This window comes from Protopterus annectens, chromosome 1.part1 (genome assembly GCF_019279795.1).
Source record: "Protopterus annectens isolate FY-2018-M chromosome 1.part1, PAN1.0, whole genome shotgun sequence".
NCBI lineage: Eukaryota > Metazoa > Chordata > Ceratodontiformes > Protopteridae > Protopterus > Protopterus annectens.
The window spans coordinates 1884381308-1884399175 of NC_056726.1; the positions used below are offsets into that span (position 1 = coordinate 1884381308).

General features: G+C 38.7%; 1 protein-coding gene across 3 annotated transcripts in view; it reads right to left on the reverse strand.

Moving 5' to 3' along the window:
* Positions 1–17868, reverse strand: part of TMEM244 (transmembrane protein 244) — a 418478-nt gene that overhangs the window by 335236 nt on the left and 65374 nt on the right. The window lies entirely within an intron of this gene.

The window sequence follows — 17868 nt, forward strand, 5'->3', positions numbered from 1 at the left end:
TTAGATCTTGTAGATCAATACAGATTTGAATATTGTCTTGCTTTTCAAGAATAACAATACCATTCACCCATTTTTTTGGCTCTAAGTGCTTCCTAATGAAACATACATTTTCCATTTGCTTTTTTAATTCCTGTTCCAATCTTAAGTTAATAGTACTTTCCTTAATGTGTGTGTGTTATAGACACATCATCAGAATTTAGTTGTATATGATATCCTCCAGCCAAATATTCTAAGCATGTAAAGAGATGTACAAACTTATGAAAGTCATCACTGCTATGGCCCTGTGCAGCATTTGAGATGGCTCTGGGACAGTGTGACTTCTCTTAAATTGTCCAGGTACATATTTTATGTTTCCTTTTACAACATTAATTTGTTTTACCATTCCTGTTTTCTCATAAGTCAAGCAACTCAAAATATAAAGCAAACAAGCTTGCAAGTGCTACAATTTGATGAAGAATCCTACAGTTCTTTTTATTCACAAACACACACACACATATATATATATATATATATATATATATATATATATATATATGTATTCACATGTCAGTCTTTATTTCATTGTCTGCCACATTAAAAAGACTTGCCAATGGTTTGCATTTCTTCATTTTTCTAAAAAAATCCAGAAAACATTATTAATACAAGTTTTCTTCATTTTTTTAGTTTAAGCAGTCTTTTTTGGCCAAATAATTCTGTTTATAACTACATGTTAGCTGGTATTGCTGTAGTTCCCTGTAATGACAGCTGTAGGTATATGTTCATAGGTAGGTACTAGGCTATCAGCCCTAGGGCCTATATAAGCCTACCCAAAAAGGTTCCCTGGCTTTCGCCACCCAAGAAAATTATTTTCCTGTGCCCCTGTCAAGCAGTGCCACACAAGTGATCCCTGGGGTGAATTTTATATTTGTAAACCTAAAATAAGGCACACATGGAGCTCAGCAAAATGGACAACTACTTTAATGAACAAGCACAAAAACAATCTACAGCAAGCTAAATCACAGCAGCACAGCACAGCAAACGAAATTGCAAAGCACAAGCAATAGCACAATAACACTGTAAAGTTAATCCACATACGTTTTCGTCACAATAACTTCATCAGATACGTAACCTCTCTTCCTTTGATGAATAAATAAACTAATCTAATTCAAATGAACCAATGAGTGAACAAATTCAATTACACATGCAAAATGCATTAAAACACATAAACCTTAAAGGTGAATGAATCTAAAAGTTGAAACCAAAAGTATATATAATAAATAGATATCTATATATATTATGTTATATAAAATACTTCAAACATAAACCTTGGTTAAAATTGCTTTGTTAAATATAAGTATTACCAACACAAACCTAAAATGCTTATAAAAATGTTTTTTCAAGAGCAGAAGCTAAATTAACTCCAAAAATACAATGAAATAGCACCATCTTGTGGAAATTAAATTAAATGCATGTTCATCTTGTTAAAAGATAAATACATATATTATTATTAAAATAAACCATAACATGCTTACATATATAATATATTAAATTATTTATAAATATAAATATAAATATTATAATAATAACATATTATAATTTAGCTGATCTCAATTTCAGCACAGGTTTCAAGGATAACATTTAATTTAAACCAGGGGCAGAACTTGCATCAAGAATAATTTGCCAATATAGCTCCCTATATTCCAACCGAGTCTCCCAAGGCCCTCCCCTGGAGTCTCGTGGGACTACGTCTATGACAAAAAACTGAAATTTAGCTTTGCCACAATTGTTTTGATGTTTAATTATCTTTTCTTTTCCTTATCTCATATAAATGCTCATAAATTCTCTGCCTCAATTTCCTCTCGGTCTTGCCAACGTAAAAAGAGTCACAGATTTCACATGTAGCAATATAAATCACACCTGTGGTATTACAGTTGGCAAAACCTTGAGTAGTAATATACTTGTTCCTCTTTTTCAAAAGAATAGAATCACCTTCCTTGATGTTAATGCAATATGGGCAATGCCCGCATTTTCGTGTCCCTTTTTTGTTATTATTATTAGTGGGGTTAAAGAAGTTTGTCCCTTCCAATATATTCTTGATATTGCGTCCCTTCCTATATACACATTTAAATGGATTTTCAAAAATATGATTTAAATCAGACAAACCAGCAAATTTTTTCCATTCTTTACTAAGAATACTTCTCACCAGATTACTCTCCCCATCAAAGGTGGTAAACGTGGAAGAATGTAAACCTTTTTCTAAAGTTGTAGCAACAGCAGAGTTTGCCTCAATATTTTGTACTTCCAATATAGGTAGGGGTACACCCAAAATTGGAGCAAATCTTCCTGTTCTTCCTTCCTTAACCTCAACAATAACTGACGTTAGGAGATCTATTGGGTACCCCCTTGCTCCAAACATACTTTTAATGGATTCACATTCAGTATTAAAATCCTGATCATCTGACGTCATCCTACTGGCTCTCACTAACTGACCTTTAACTATTGCTCTTTTTTGAAAATGTGGGTGAGAGCTTGTATAATGCAAGTAAGCATTGGAAAACGTGTCTTTTCTAAAAATTTTTGATTTAAAACCTTCCCCCATTCTCTGTATATTTACATCTAAAAAACACAATTCAACTTCATCTACTTTATAAAATCAAACAAATATGGCTCATGCAGGTGCGAAATGGCTAACAGTTCTCTCTTCATACAGAACAGTCCAAAATAGGAGACAGTAGTTCTTACAGCAATTCCTGCAACAATCCTCAAAATAAAGACGTCCGATGTAATCCAAAAAATAATTTATTGGTGCACAGTAAGCGCTTTCACCCGAAGGCCAGGAATTGCTGTAAGAACTACTGTCTCCTATTTTGGACTGTTCTGTATGAAGAGAGAACTGTTAGCCATTTCGCACCTGCATGAGCCATATTTGTTTGATTTTATCTACACTTTATCACGCAGGAGCGTTGGTCTTTTGGGTCGTTTATAACTTTTATTCATCTACTTTATAGGTGAATTTTAAAAAATTAGTTGTATTTGAAATATAATCAAAAAATTCCATGATTTTTTCCAGGGTATTGTTCCAAAAAAGACAAACATCATCCAGGAAGCACCCATAGTAGTTCCAGTATTGTTTAAAATTAGAATTGTGAACAAATTTTTCTTCCCAATACAATAAAATGATGTTGGCATATGTAGCTGCACAATGGGCACCCATAGCTACGCCTTTAGATTGTCTAAAATATTCCCCTTGGAAGAATATAAAATTATTGTTTAAAATCAATTCCATTACAACAAGGCATATACAAAATATCTTAAAAGAAATATTATTCTTGCTTCCCAAAAACTCTTCAAACCAAACTAAACCTATCTCGTGAGGAATACACGTAAAAAGGTCCACAGCATCCAAAGTGATAAAACTAGAGGTGTCAACCTGATTAAAATTATTAACATGCTTAAAAAATCCCAAGAATCCTTTAACACATTAGGATGTTCCATCACCATGTTCTTGAGATGTACATCTACATATTTTGCCAGTGGAGCAGTAATAGAACCCTCCGTAGATAAAATAGGTCTGAGAGGAGGGTCATCAGGATTTTTGTGGACCTTTGGTAGACCAAAAATACAAGGCACTTTGGGTTGTTCAACATGTAAATAATTATATGTTTCCAGATCAATAAGCCCCTCTAAAAGTAAATCATTCAAACAGAGGGAAAGTTTTTTATAAGCAACATGAATTTCATTCATAGACTCTCTCTCATAGGTATATTGGTCATTTAACAAATCAAACATTTTTGCCTCATAATTAATATGATCCATAAAAACCACCCCACCCCCTTATCAGGCTTCATGATTCCAAGATTTTTATTCTCTCTACATAAACTAAGTGTATGCATTTCTTCCGTAGAAAGGTTTGGACTAACCTTGTTGTACTTAAGTTTATCTCTTAGCTGCTTTTCAACCAAAACTTCAAAATTCCTACACTGGGGGGTGAAGGGGTGGATTGAACATACTCTTCTTTGTTAAAACAGTGGTAATTTTTTCTTATATTACCATTAAAAAATACCTTTAGAAAAAGGTTTTCATTCTGCCATGTTTACCACCTTTGACAGGGAGAGTAATCTGGTGAGAAGTATTCCTAGTAAAGAATGGAAAAAATTTGCTGGTTTGTCTGATTTAAATCATATTTTTGAAAATCCATTTAAATGTGTATATAGGAAGGGACGTAACATCAAGAATATATTGGAAGGGACAAACTTCTTTAAGCCCACTAATAATAATAACAACAAAGGGACACGAAAATGCAGGCGTTGCCCGTATTGCATTAACATCAAGGAAGGTGATTCTATTCTTTTGAAAAAGAGGAACAAGTATATTACTACTCAAGGTTTTGCCAACTGTAATACCACAGGTATGATTTATATTGCTACATGTGAAATCTGTGACTCTTTTTACGTTAGCAAGACCGAGAGGAAATTGAGGCAGAGAATTTATGAGCATTTATATGAGATAAGGAAAAGAAAAGATAATAATGCTCTGTTTAAACATCAAAACAATTGTGGCAAAGCTACATTTCAGTTTTTTGTCATAGACGTAGATCCACGAGACCCCAGGGGAGGGCCTTGGCAGACTCGGTTGGAATATAGGGAGCTATATTGGCAAATTACTCTTGATGCAAATTCTGCCCCTGGTTTAAATGAAATGTTATCCTTGAAACCTGTGCTGAAATTCAGATCAGCTAAATTATGGTATATTATTATTATAATATTTATATTTATATTTTTAAATAATTTTATATATTATATATGTAAGCATTTTATGTTTTATTTTAATAATATATGTATTTATCTTTTAACAAGATGAATATGCATTTAATTTAATTTCCACAAGATGGTGCTATGTCATTGTATTTTTTGAGTTAATTTAGCTTCTGCTCTTGAAAAAACATTTTTATAAGCATTTTAGGTTTGTGTTGGCAATACTTATATTTAACAAAGCAATTTTAACCAAGGTTTATGTTTGAAGTATTTTATATAACATAATATATATACATATCTATTTATTATATATATTTTTGGTTTCAACTTTTAGATTCATTCACCTTTCAGGTACATGTGTTTTAATGCATTTTGCATGTGTAATTGAATTTGTTCACTCATTGGTTCATTTGAATTAGATTAGTTTATTTATTCACCAAAGGAAGAGAGGTTAGGTATCTGATGAAGTTATTGTGACGAAAACGTATGTGGATTAACTTTACAGCGTTATTGTGCTGTTGCTTGTGCTTTGCAATTTCGTTTGCTGTGCTGTGCTGCTGTGATTTAGCTTGCTGTGGATTGTTTTTGTGCTTGTTCATTAAAGCAGTTGTCCGTTTTGCTGAGCTCCATGTGTGCCTTATTTTAGGTTTACAAGTTTTTATCTTGGGCACTTAGACCACTGGTTTGGTTTACCGAATTTTATATTTCCCATCCAGTCATCAAGGTTTTTCTTAAAGAGGGCCAATGAGAAGCTTTGCTTGACATGAATGGGTAGTTTGTTCCAGAGTATGGGAAGTCTCTGGGACAGGAATCTATCCCTCCTGCATGTTCTGTTTATTGTGGTGACAAGGTTTAGGTTTCTGGAGCATGTGGTTCAGAGAGATTGGGATTTCTTTAAGTGTAGCATGTCCAACAGCTCTGGGTTTGACATGGCTTTGTATGTTAGGCAGAGATCGCCTCAGAGTAAGAGATATGTGACAGAGTAGAGCTGGAGTTTTTTGAGACAGTCTGCGTATGGCATCTGTTTGAGGCCGGTAATCCTCTTAGTGAGGTATTTCTATGGCCTTTCCAATTGTTGTAGGTGTTTTGTGAGATACATGCCAAACGGGGCATTGTACTCTATAATGGGTCTGATGAGGGATGAGTAGAGAGGAACAATGACTGCCTTTTTTCTAGAGGAGAACCCTTTTGTGATGAGGTGTGCCACGTAGAAGGATTTCCTGACTAAAATAATTAGCCCTGCCCAGTCTGGAACACAATACCCTGACACCACAGTCTGAACCATGTACCACTACTCCATCTGAGCTGTAAATATACAGACCTTGCAGGTCTTGAACTCAGGAACCTGTACACAATAGTCAAAGCATATAACCACTAAGCCATCTGAGCTGTCTAAAATTATGTCACTGAAGTCAAAAAGAAAATCACTAAAGCAGAAGTGAAGCTCACAGCTGCTGATACCATGCTGCTTTACTGAGGTATACTGTACCAGTTTACTAAAAAGTGATCATATTCAAGAATAATACATACTTTATGGTGCTCCAGAATCTCTGCCATGACATTAGAGGTCAGACATCATCCTAAGGAAACCCTGTGGAAGAGCTGTTTCAGTGCTAGTTTAAAAAAAACTTTTAAACTAAAATAAAACTAAGAAAATGAAAATGAGGGAATGGAACTCAGAGTTAGATTGTTCACGCATGCATCAGTACAATACCATTCTGCATATCAGAATGGCAGCAGATCACTCTCTTTTTTGAGTCTTTTATCCCTAATGCTTCAGACGTATCTTCATGTATATTATTACACTATGTATCTATAGCTATATATGCAAAATTTTGCATATCAATTCTGAGCAATTCTTGTCAATAATCTGACTTGGCCTCTTGTCTCACTGTTCCTGATGCACTCTCAGACTTCACTGTAACAACTCTTTTCACTTCAGTACTATCAAAAAAGAAGTCATGTCCTTAACATAACGTTCCATCTGCATTGTCGATCTTCATTCATTCTTGACGAATGGGACTCAGTTCCAACCCCTCGGAACTTGCTCAGCCATTATCTAGCTCGCACCTGGCAAAAAACTATCGAGTTAACACTCTGCCGATAATGCCCCTCTCTCTATTACCTCAGATCAAGTTTGCAGCCAAAGTATAGAAAGATAATAGAAGCCCTGTGTAAGGTGAAACCTAAAATCCTCCCAGAACAAATATACAAAATTCCAGAGGTCCTTAGGAGGGGGCAGGAGGGTGGGATACCAAGAACGAATGAAGAACAACACAGATGGAACGTTATGGTAAGGACATAACTTCTTTATCTGATGTTATCAATCTTCATTCATTCTTTGACGAATGGGACAGAGTCCCCAGCTACTTTAGGTCAGGTGTGGCCCTAAGGAAGGATATTACTGAGCACCAGAGAGACAAAAGATGTTCTTCTCCTGGAGGCCATATCTAATTTGTAATGAGTGATAAAGGTATGGGGAGTGGCCCATGTTGCGGCTGCACATATTTCTTCCATGGAAGCCTTGGAGTGGAATACAGCTGAAGTGGATACAGAAATGGTGAAATGCGCTTTAACAGGCACAGGCAACTTGAGGTTATTATGATTGCAAATGAAGGTAACACAATCTCTAAGCCATTTTGATAAGTTAACTTTCGACACTGGTTTATCCAAAGCTGAACCTGAAAAGGACACAAGTAATTGATCTGATTTTCTAGATGATTTGGTTCCCTCAAGGTAGAAACATAACTATCTATGAACATCTAGCAAATGCAAGCAGTATCCACCTTTATTTGAAATTTTTGGAAAGAAGACTGGCAAATCTATAGTCTGGTTAATATTAGATTCTGAAACCACTTTAGGTAGAAACGAAGGACTGGCTCTTAACGACACCCTATCCTTATGAAAAATCATATAAGGGTGATTCACACATAAGGTCTGCAATTCAGAAACTCTCCTGGCAGAAGTGATGGCCACCAGAAAAAGAGTTTTCCATGACAGAAACTTGAGATTGCAAGTAGCTGCTGGCTCAAAAGGCTGAAGGATTAAGGATTGTAATACTAAGGTCAAATCCCATGGAGATGTAGAATCCTTGAATGGGGGCTTTAGACGTAAAGTGCCTTTAAGAAAGGTTTTACATAAACTATGGGAAATCAAGGTATGATCATCAAACCCATTATGGAAACTGGAAATGACTACTAATTGGACTTTGATGGTGGAAGCAGAAGCTCCTAGTTCAAAAAGGGAAGCCAGAAATTCCAAGACCTTCTCAAATGAGGCTGAAAAGGGATCTAAATTATTTCTACATGCCCACAATGAGAATCTCTTCCATTTTCTAAGACAGAGTTTCCTGGTGGATGGCTTATGAGAAGCCAGAAAGATTTTTTGTATTGGGGGAGGTAATTTGCTCTGCCTGGCAATTAATGGAATTGGAGATATCAAGCTGTCAGCTTGAGATTTTGAAGGTTGGGATGCACCAATCCCTGTGGGTGAGCCAGGAGATCTGGAACTGGGTCCAGAATCCAAGGACAGTGAATCAGGTGAGGCCAAAGGAAGGGGGAACCATACTTGACAGGTCATTAGGGTGCAATGAGGATCACTTTGCTTCTCAACCTTTGGACTTTCTTCAAGAAAAGGGAAATGAGAGGGATTGGGGAAAGGCATAAAGCAGGCTCAGGGGCCAATCAAGGAGGAGTGCATCTCTCTGGGACTCCCCCTGTGGGGGAATTAGGGCAAGGTAGCTGCTGCACTTGTTGTTTATTGGGGAGGCAAAAAGATCGCAGCAGGTCTGGCCCCAGTGAAGACAATTTTTTATCGCCACCTTGGGATTGAGAGACCACTCGTGAGGCAGGAGGATGCATCTGCTCAGTTTGTCTGCTATCACGATGAAGCTTCCCAGGATATGTGTTGGTATTAGAAAACAGTTGGAAGCAATAGCCCATTGCCATATCCTGAGAGCTTCCTGACACAGGGGGTAGGATCTGGTTCCACCATGCTTGTTGATGTACCAGACTACTGGCATGGTGTCTGACTGAACTGCAACCGTCCCCGAAGAAAGAACAGACTGAAAGGCTTGCAATGCTAGAAGTACCACCCTCAATTTTAGGACAGTGATGTACAAATTGGCCTCTTGTGGGGACCAAGTGCCTTGAACTTTTCTTTTCAGATAATGCCCTCACCTGATCTGGGAAGCGTCCATGGTCACTACAGCAGTGGGCGGAGAAGGAGCGAAGGTGCAGCACCATAGATTTTCCTCTGACTTCATTCACCATGATAGATCCTTCTTGCAGTGATTTGTTATCAAAATTGGATAAGACATTGGCTGTGTCAGTATTGACCAATGCGCCGTTAAGAGCCACTGAAGCATTTTCATATGATACCTTGCAAGGAGTACTAAAGTTATGGTTGCTGCCATAGATCCTAGAGCTTGCAGGACGAGAACAGCAAGAACCTTGTTTTTGGAAATGATTAGTTGTACCTGCGACCTTAATTTCTGTAATCCATGTAGAGGGAGAGGGGTTACACAAGAAACCGCACTGAGGCATGCTCGTATAAATTCTAGATCTTGTGTTAGATTCAACTGTGATTTCTCTCTGTTAATCATAATTCCCAAAGTCTGGAAAAGGTTCAATATGAAGTCTGCAGCTTGAAGCAGTAGACGCCTGGTTGGGGCGGTGAGAAGCTAGTTGTCCAGGTATGGAAACTCTCAGAATCCACATAGCCTCAAGTGAGCTGTTACTGCTGCCATGCATTTGGTGAACACCCTGGGGCTGTGGTGAGACCGAAGGGCAACACTCTGAACTGGAAATGACTGGCACCCAGCCAGACGTGAAGGAACCTTCTGGAGCATTTGTCCATCTTTATGTGGTAATACGCATCCTGAAGGTCTATACAGGACATCCAATCATTCTCTTCTAGAAAGGGAAAGATAGACTGAACCATGACTATCCGGAATTTTGTTTGCTGAATGAAATTGTTCAGAAGGCTGAGATCTAAAACTGGTCTCCAGTCCCATGTCTTTATGACACTAAAAAGAATCTTGAGTAAAATCCGGATTCTCTTTGGTCTGGTGGGACTTCTTGGATGACTCTTTTTTTCCAGCAGCTTTTGAATCTCTATGGTTGCTTGGTCCCTCTGATTGGGTGGAACATCAGGGACTTTTTCTGTGGTCTTTGGAAAGAGAGTAAAGGGAATTTGGTAACCTCTGGTGATAATTCTCTGCACTCAAGTATCCGAGGTTATCAATAGCCAGGCTGTCTGGTGCAGTGAAAATCTTCCCCGACTGCTTCCAGGGGTAAGTAATCGGGCCTCCATTCAGGAGTGCTGGTATGGCTGCCCAGAGAAGGAATCTCTGGAGCACTGATTTCGTGGACCTCCTTTGTCATGGGGGGGGGCATCTTCCACTTGAACTCCCCCCTCTGCCCCAAGGGGAGTATTCGCCATGTGTCCTGAAAAGGCTCTTGGGACTTTTTGAACCACATTTTTCCACTCCTCTGAGTCTTACAGTAGGATCGTTGAGGAATTGAGAAATGAATGCCTGCAGCAGAAAGGGTCTTTCCATCTTTTTCACACCTGGCTAGTGTGTCTCTGACTCTAGGGCAAAACAAGGAAGATCCGTCAATAGGAGCATTGACAAAGGAAGACATGAAAGGTTCTGTGAAGTCACACAAGGGCATCTAGGCATGGTGGCTTATGGCAATGCCTGAACCTGCTGCCCTAGTCACTCCTTTGGCTGCATGAGCAATGAGCCACATGGACAAGTTCAATATAGACTCCAGGGTGGCAAGCTGAGAGGCAACTTTGTCCCGCAATTCATCAGATACCGCTCTGGCGAGGGTATCCAACAGCTCCTTTATCAGATCCCTTTGGAATCTAGTAAAGTGTGCCATGAAATTCAAAGACATAAGAGCGAAGGTCAATGATGCAATGATCCGATTCCCAAACCTGTCCATCCTTCGAGACTGTCACTTAGGAGGGTGAACAGTGGAACTCTCCTCGGCAAGTTCCTTTTTGGTGGCCGCTGCCACCACCATGGCATCTACTGCTAAACCCTTCCCCCAATGTGGTTGGCCTTCAGAAGCTGATATGATTTTGTCCGGCCTCCGGTGAATTAGCTCTATGGAATCAGGAGCCTTCGACGCCCGCTATGCAATAAGCTTAATAAGATCGTCAGCAGGTGGAGTCACCCAGGAAGTAGATAGGTGAGCACTGAAAGCCTGCAAGAACACAGATCTAGTGAATAACAGACATAACGGTACTGTAAGTTCTTGCTGAAGTGTTCTCAGGTCATTGTTACTAATTCCGTCTCCTCCCTGTGCTTTGCTTGGATCCAGTTTACGCAGTTTTTTTTCAGTACTATCTAACTTGATTCCAGTATCTGGACTTACCTGGATGCCACTCGGACAACTTATCACCCCTTTTGTGGAGCCAAACTGTTTTGCATAAGATTTTGTAAATATATCTATAATCTATTGTGTCTGAGAAGAAATTTTAGAATCTGCACACAGTTTATCAATTTGTCTTTACTCCTTCCACATCTTATGTATCTATAAAAAAGGTTTCCTGTTATGCTCAATATCTTTATATAAATTGTCTTCAAATATTTCTTGATCTTGTCTCACGCTATGCTTAATCTGTTTGCCCAACTTGTTTATTTCAGTTTTCAAAGTTGTAGTTTGACCTCTTTTCTATTTCTTATATTTTTTGTCTCTCACCTTAATCAGATGTCTTGTTCTTAAGGAAATATATCCCCATGATGTTGTATGCCTAGATCCTGATGTTAAACATTTTTTTGATTTTCGCACTCAATTTCTCTTTCAAAACTTTCCACATTCCATCTGCAGTTTTTTTCCACTGAACATCTTACTCCAGTTAGTTTTACATAGTGACTGTTTTGCTTCCATATAATCTGTAATTAATCTTCTGTGCATTGACGTATATTTCAGTTTGGCAGAATTATCTAGTTACAAATTAACCTTTATAACCCCATGATCACTGCACATCAATGGTGGTAAAACTTGACTTGAAGTTACAGTAATTTCTTTGGGAACACAAACAATGTATAGTATGTTCCTTCCCCTGGTAGATTTTTTTTACAATCTGAAGCAATTGTTGCTCCTGAATATACGTTGTGAATAATTTCCTTACTAACACTGTTGAATCAATATTATTCCAGTCTGTTTCTGGTAAATTTAAGTCCCCAGCTAGTATTATTCTTCCCTCCAATGTTTCATGCAAGAAATGTATGAATTCCTCTAGGTCATCTGCACTTGATTTTGGTGGTCTATACACTCCAACAATTGTTATATGTTCCAGGGTTGTCTTTATTGTCACAGTTACACAGTCTATAGTATTGGTATTATCATTGAACATGTAATAATCACAGGTCACATAGCTATCTTTAATCCATGTCATAACACCTCCACCTGATTTTTTTTGTTAAAATGTCTGTTACAGTAAAAACATTTATACCCTGACAGAACTGGTTTCCATTCCTTGTTCTTTAACCATGTTTCACAAACAATAACAACATCAATCTTGTGGAAATGTAGCAAATTTTCCAATAAAAAACTTTATTATTAATGCTCCTAGTATTAACAACCATCAGAGTTGCATCAAATGTTACTATCTGTGAACTGTTAAATTTTTGACCTGGCAAAAATCCACCTAGTGTTTGTCAAATACTGCAAAATATCTGTTACAAAAATTCTCTTCTCTGATCTTAACAAACGCACACCATCCTGTCTGAACACACGTGTGCCCAAAACTAGACTTGGATGCTCTACACACTTCCATTTTTTGAAACAGGACATTCTTCCATGTAGATATTTACCCAAAAATCTTTTCATTCACAGTGACCTGACTGTCTTTTATATTATATATTATTTTTTTATTCCAGTTTGACGACTGGGGAAGTCCACTGGGCTTGGGGGGGGCAATTTTCAGTGGAGGCCTGGGGAGAAAAGCTCCACAACACAAAGTTTACTTACATTAATAGTTTCAAAGACGGTTTGCATTACAAACAACAGGTTGCATTCAAAAAAAAGAAAAAAAACAAACAATTACAGTTTTGTTCAGGAGAAAAAGACAGGCATATAGCATAATAGCTAGATTTTACTGTTTAGTTACATATACAATCTACATCTCAGAGTGAGGCTAGGAAGGTAAGAAGGTTATCCAGGAGTGAAGAGGGAGGAGAGCTTGAGAGGTATGGGCTGAAGAGTGCAGTTGCATTTCCTGTTTAGATAGAGGTAGGAATGAAGTTGAGTTTTAAAGTTATTAAGGTTATCACAGGTCCTCAGTGTGGAGGGCAGAGCATTCCATTTTTTAGCTAGGGAAAAGGATAACAGAAGCTGACCAGCTGGGCGCTTGGGTTTTTGAATGGTAATCAGGTTTTGGTGGGTAGATCTAAGGGATCTGAGGGGGGTATATGGTTGTAGTATATTGGATAGTGCAGGGCAGTTAGTGGGTTGGAACAATAATTTGTGGGCTATGGTGATTTGGAGAAAGTCAAGTTGATTGGGGAGTTCAAGCCAGTTTAATGAGTGAAGGGAGGTGCAGTGATGAGAGGGGGATTTGGCATTGGTGATGAATCTGGAGATTTTATTGTAACATACTTCCAGTTTGGAAGTAAGTGTGGAAGATAAATTAGTGAGCAGAGGAGCGCCATACAGTAGAGAGGGAAGGAGATAGGTTGTCTGATGGTAGGAGAGAGGAAGTGGTTGTTTCTGTAAAGTAGGCCAGGTTTTATGTGTTTTCTTGATGTTTAGCTGGATATGAGTGTTAAATTTTAGGTGATCATCAATGGTGACACCAAGAAGTTTGGCGGAGGGTACGATCTCGATAGTGGAGTTGTTAAGGCTGGTAATTTGAAGTGAGTTTTTATCAAGAGGGGAGGATTTTGAGGGAGAGAATAGAAGGATCTTAGCTTTGTTGGCATTTAGTGAGAGGTGATTTTGGAGCATCCAGTTTTCAGTGGCTGAGAAGGCAGTTTGTGTCAGAAATTGGAGCTCTGTTAGGTTAGTGGCGCAGCAGATCAAAGTGGAATTGTCAGTGTATTGCACAATTTTGGTATTAGGTATGGCTTTGTGGAAGTCATTAATAAAGATATTGAATAGCAATGGGCCAAGTATGGAACCTAGGAGTACTCCAGTGGGGGTAGGAAGGAAATTGGAGGTGGCCTGGCCCCATTTCACAGCTTGGGACCTGTCAGAACGATAGCTGGAGAACCATGAAAAAGTTTTTTGGGAAGAGGTTGAGATTAGAGAGATGGTTTAGTAGGTGGGTATGGGAGATGGTATCAAAAGCTTTAGATAAGTCCAGCAGAATAGAGGATACCATATTACCAGAGTCACGGGCTAAATTGACAGAATGTAAGAAGGAGAGAAGGGCGGTGTTGGTACTATGTCCTGGGCAGAAGCCGTGTTGGGTAGGAGAGAGTAGCTGGTGTTTGGTAAGGAATGGCAAGAGCTGCAAGTGGATGCATTTTTCAAGAAGTTTGGAGATTGGGGAGAGGATGGCTATGGGGCAGAAATTGGAGACATTACAGTTTTTGCCACCCTTGTGGAGTGGAAGAATAAATGCAGTACGCCATAGTTTGGGTACATAGGATTCAAGTAGTGATCTATTGATCAGGTTGCTGACTGGCAGAACAATAACGTCTGAGGCTATTTTTAGGAAGGAGGAAGGAATGCTGTCAGGGGCATTGGAGCAAGGCTTTAGTTTAAAGAGAAGTTTCTTTATTAGGTTGGTGGAGACGGGTTTGAATTCGAAAGGGGGGGGATTGAGCAGGGAGGGGTGGAGGGTTATTGTTGGTAAAGGTCTTGGTTAGCTCAGCAATAGAAGAGGTGAAGAAGGTAATGAATAGAGAGGCAATTTCAGTGTCAGATTTGCTGGTGTCAGGACTGGGGTTGTTTTTTGTACCTGGTCTAAGGAGGGAATTAATAGATTTCCAGAATTGTTTGGGGTTTTTTGCATGATTTGCTTGTAGCTTGATGTAGTAACTCTTTTTATCTCTAATGACTTGTTTTTTGGATAGGTTTCTCAGCAGTTTATATTTAAGCAAAATTTCTGGCTGTTTGTATTGGAGGTAGGCTTTCCAGGTTTTATCCCTTTGTAGCATAATCTTTTTGGTATCTTTGGTGAGCCATCGGGCAGTCTTAGTTTTAACTCTTTTTGTTCTTACTGGAGCTAGGGAGTTGAGGACAGTTGCGAATGTTGAATTGAAATAGTCAACGGCTGCGTCTAATGGTAGAGTTTTTAGGGGGTTCCAGTTAATTAGTTTAAGGGAGTCAGAGAAAGTAGTAGGGTTAAAGTTAGATAGGTTACGAGTATGAATGTACTGGTGAGAGTGTGGGAAAGTGGGTGTAGCTCGAAGGGTGAAGGCAGGGAGGTGGTCTCCTAATGGGTCAGGAATAACACCAGATTTTATGATTTTGTTAGGATGAGATACTAGGATCCAGTCAAGTATGGAGCCTGGGGGGGGTTAGTTTTGTTAGGTCTAGTAATGAAGTTAGTAGGTTGAGTGAAGTTAAATAGGTTGATTGTTATGGTGGGATTAGGGTTAGTGATTTTTCCCAGTCAATATTTACATCTCCCATAATGTAGGTTTCTAGCTTAATATTAGAAGAGGTCCAGGACAGGATGTCTTCCAGGGTATTGGTGTTGTTACCAGGAGGAATATAGAGGGAAATGATGCAGATGCTTTTATGGCTGTTTATTTTTAGTAGGCCAGTTACAAGTTCAGCATTATTGAAATAAGGGATGGGATTAGGGTAAGGAGTGATGGACAAGTGGCTGGAGTAGATTAAAGCTACACCACCACCACCTCTTCTACTTAGGTGGTCAGATCGGAGAGAATGAAATTCAGGTGCAAGGAATTCGGAGGTTTTAGCCAGATTTCAGAGATGGCTACAATGTCAGGTAAGTTGTGATTGAGCCAGGCATGAAAAAGGGTTAATTTATTTTTTAAGCTTTGGGCATTGATGGTGAGGAATTTGAGGTATTTACTGGTGGTTTTGTTACTGGTGCTGGGGTGGTTTGTTGGAGAGAAGTTTGGTCCTGGATTGGGGTGAATGTCGCCGGCTAAGCAAAGGTAAGTGAGATGGGGAATAAGTTTATTAGGTTTGTACTTAAATAGAAGTGGCTGGTAGTGAATGGGTTTAGGTTTGTAGTATTTAGTAGTGCTTGGGAAAAGTTTTACTTTTAAGAGAAGGATAGGGTGGGAAGGCACTAAAGAGGCAGAGATTTTGTGGAAGTGGGCTGTAAGGAGGGGGTGGGGAGGAAGAGGTGGAGGGTGTAAATGGAAATCAGTATAGGAGCTGGCATGGTAAAGAGGTAGTATCAGAAGGATGAGGATGGATGTAGAGATAAGGATTCTAGGAGCAAGGGAGAGCATGGTAGTTGGAGTTAGAAGTGATAGAGAGGAGGGTAATGGCATATTGGATGGGAGGAGAAGGTTACTAACCTCTGATGATTTTCGGGGGTTCTCTCTTCCTTGCTGTGCACTTCTGCCCACAAGTACATCAAAAGTTTATGCTCTGCCTATCATAGATTGCTACCCCTCCCTCTGTCTTGCCCCTTCTGTCATACATAAGAATATGATATTCTGGGATATCCAAATCACATTCCTTTTCATCTTTCTGTCACATCTAGGTTTTCATCTCTCTCTGTAGCTGTCTGACTTTCTTGCCTAATCTCCTGGTATTATTCTTCACAAGTCTCTACCTTTTACTAATTTTCTCATCTGTCCCGTTTTCTTCACATTTTCCACGCTGTTCACCTTTTTTTAGCTTCCAACTTGTACATTATATCACACCATTTTTAACACTTTGTTTGTGTCTTTTTTCATTCTGGTTCCAGTAAGGAAAACTATTTTCTTCACACAGGTTTTTAGGATTACTGGAAGTTTTTATGTCAGAATATAATACGAATAACCACATTTTAATTATGACTTTCTTTGCAATTTTATGATTTATTTTGATTATCTCAAATGAACAACCACATACTTAGTAAAAGCTTTGCATTTATGCAGCATACCGGCTACATTTCTTTTTCTTTTTTTTTTTTTTTCTTGTTTGATAATTTATTGATAACAGTTAATACCTTAATGAAAATGTCTCCCATAACACATTTGGTGACAAACCAGGTACTGCAAGTAGGCAGGATTTATTAGACTGAGAGAAAATGTCAGTTATACTGGGACTGACAACAACATGCAATTTGAATATAGTGAGGTGAGTGGGGATCTCTGCTGGAACCTGTCAGACACATGTCTGACCATTTACAGTGACAAGGGATGACATCTGGTAAGTAGTGGTGTGTGTGAATGTCTGTGTGATGCGTTGCACTTGCATATGCTCTCATACGCACCTCTCAAGTGCTCCTTTTCTGGGTCATGTTTCATCAGCTGTTCCTGTGCTTCACTGCCTTAAATTCAGCCTGCTGACTGGCACAGCAATGTCCAATAAAAGCAAGCAACTGCAAACTAGTCAAGAAGCAGATTATGGGAGAGCTGCTTTCACAATAGCAAATCAGTAAGATATATCTATAAAGGATTAGCCTGTCATGTAACCATACTCAGTAAGATGGCACCTACAGCTTATTGGGAAAAACTGAGACAACAAGGCTTTAAAACAATGCACACAAGCAAAAGCAAACTAGTAAGTTATACCTACACATCAAGCATATAGGAAGGGCAAGGTATCTTAGAGAACACGTGGGAAATAAGAGGAAGGAAAGTGGCCACAAATAATATTATCTTCTGCAGTACATTATATAATGTACATATATATGGGAATTTTAATGTTTTGTTTTCCTGAAGTACATTTCTTGCATAATTTAAGAAGATTTACAAAAGACATCAGATTCATTGCACTTGATTGTGCTTCATCAAATTTAGCACAAATTAGTTTGTATCTGCAGTACTTTAGACATGGGGATTCCACGCAATTCTCCAAAACAGTGCAAAACTAATACTTGTCCATCTGCTGCATTTCTCAGAAAGTGTAGGGTGTTACTGTCTAGTGTTTACTAGGGAACTGCAGCTGCTCAATCGAATATAAGAACTGAAGGTGTGTGTGTGTGTGTGTGTGTGTGTGTGTGTGTGTGTGTGTGTGTGTGTGTGTGTGTGTGTGTG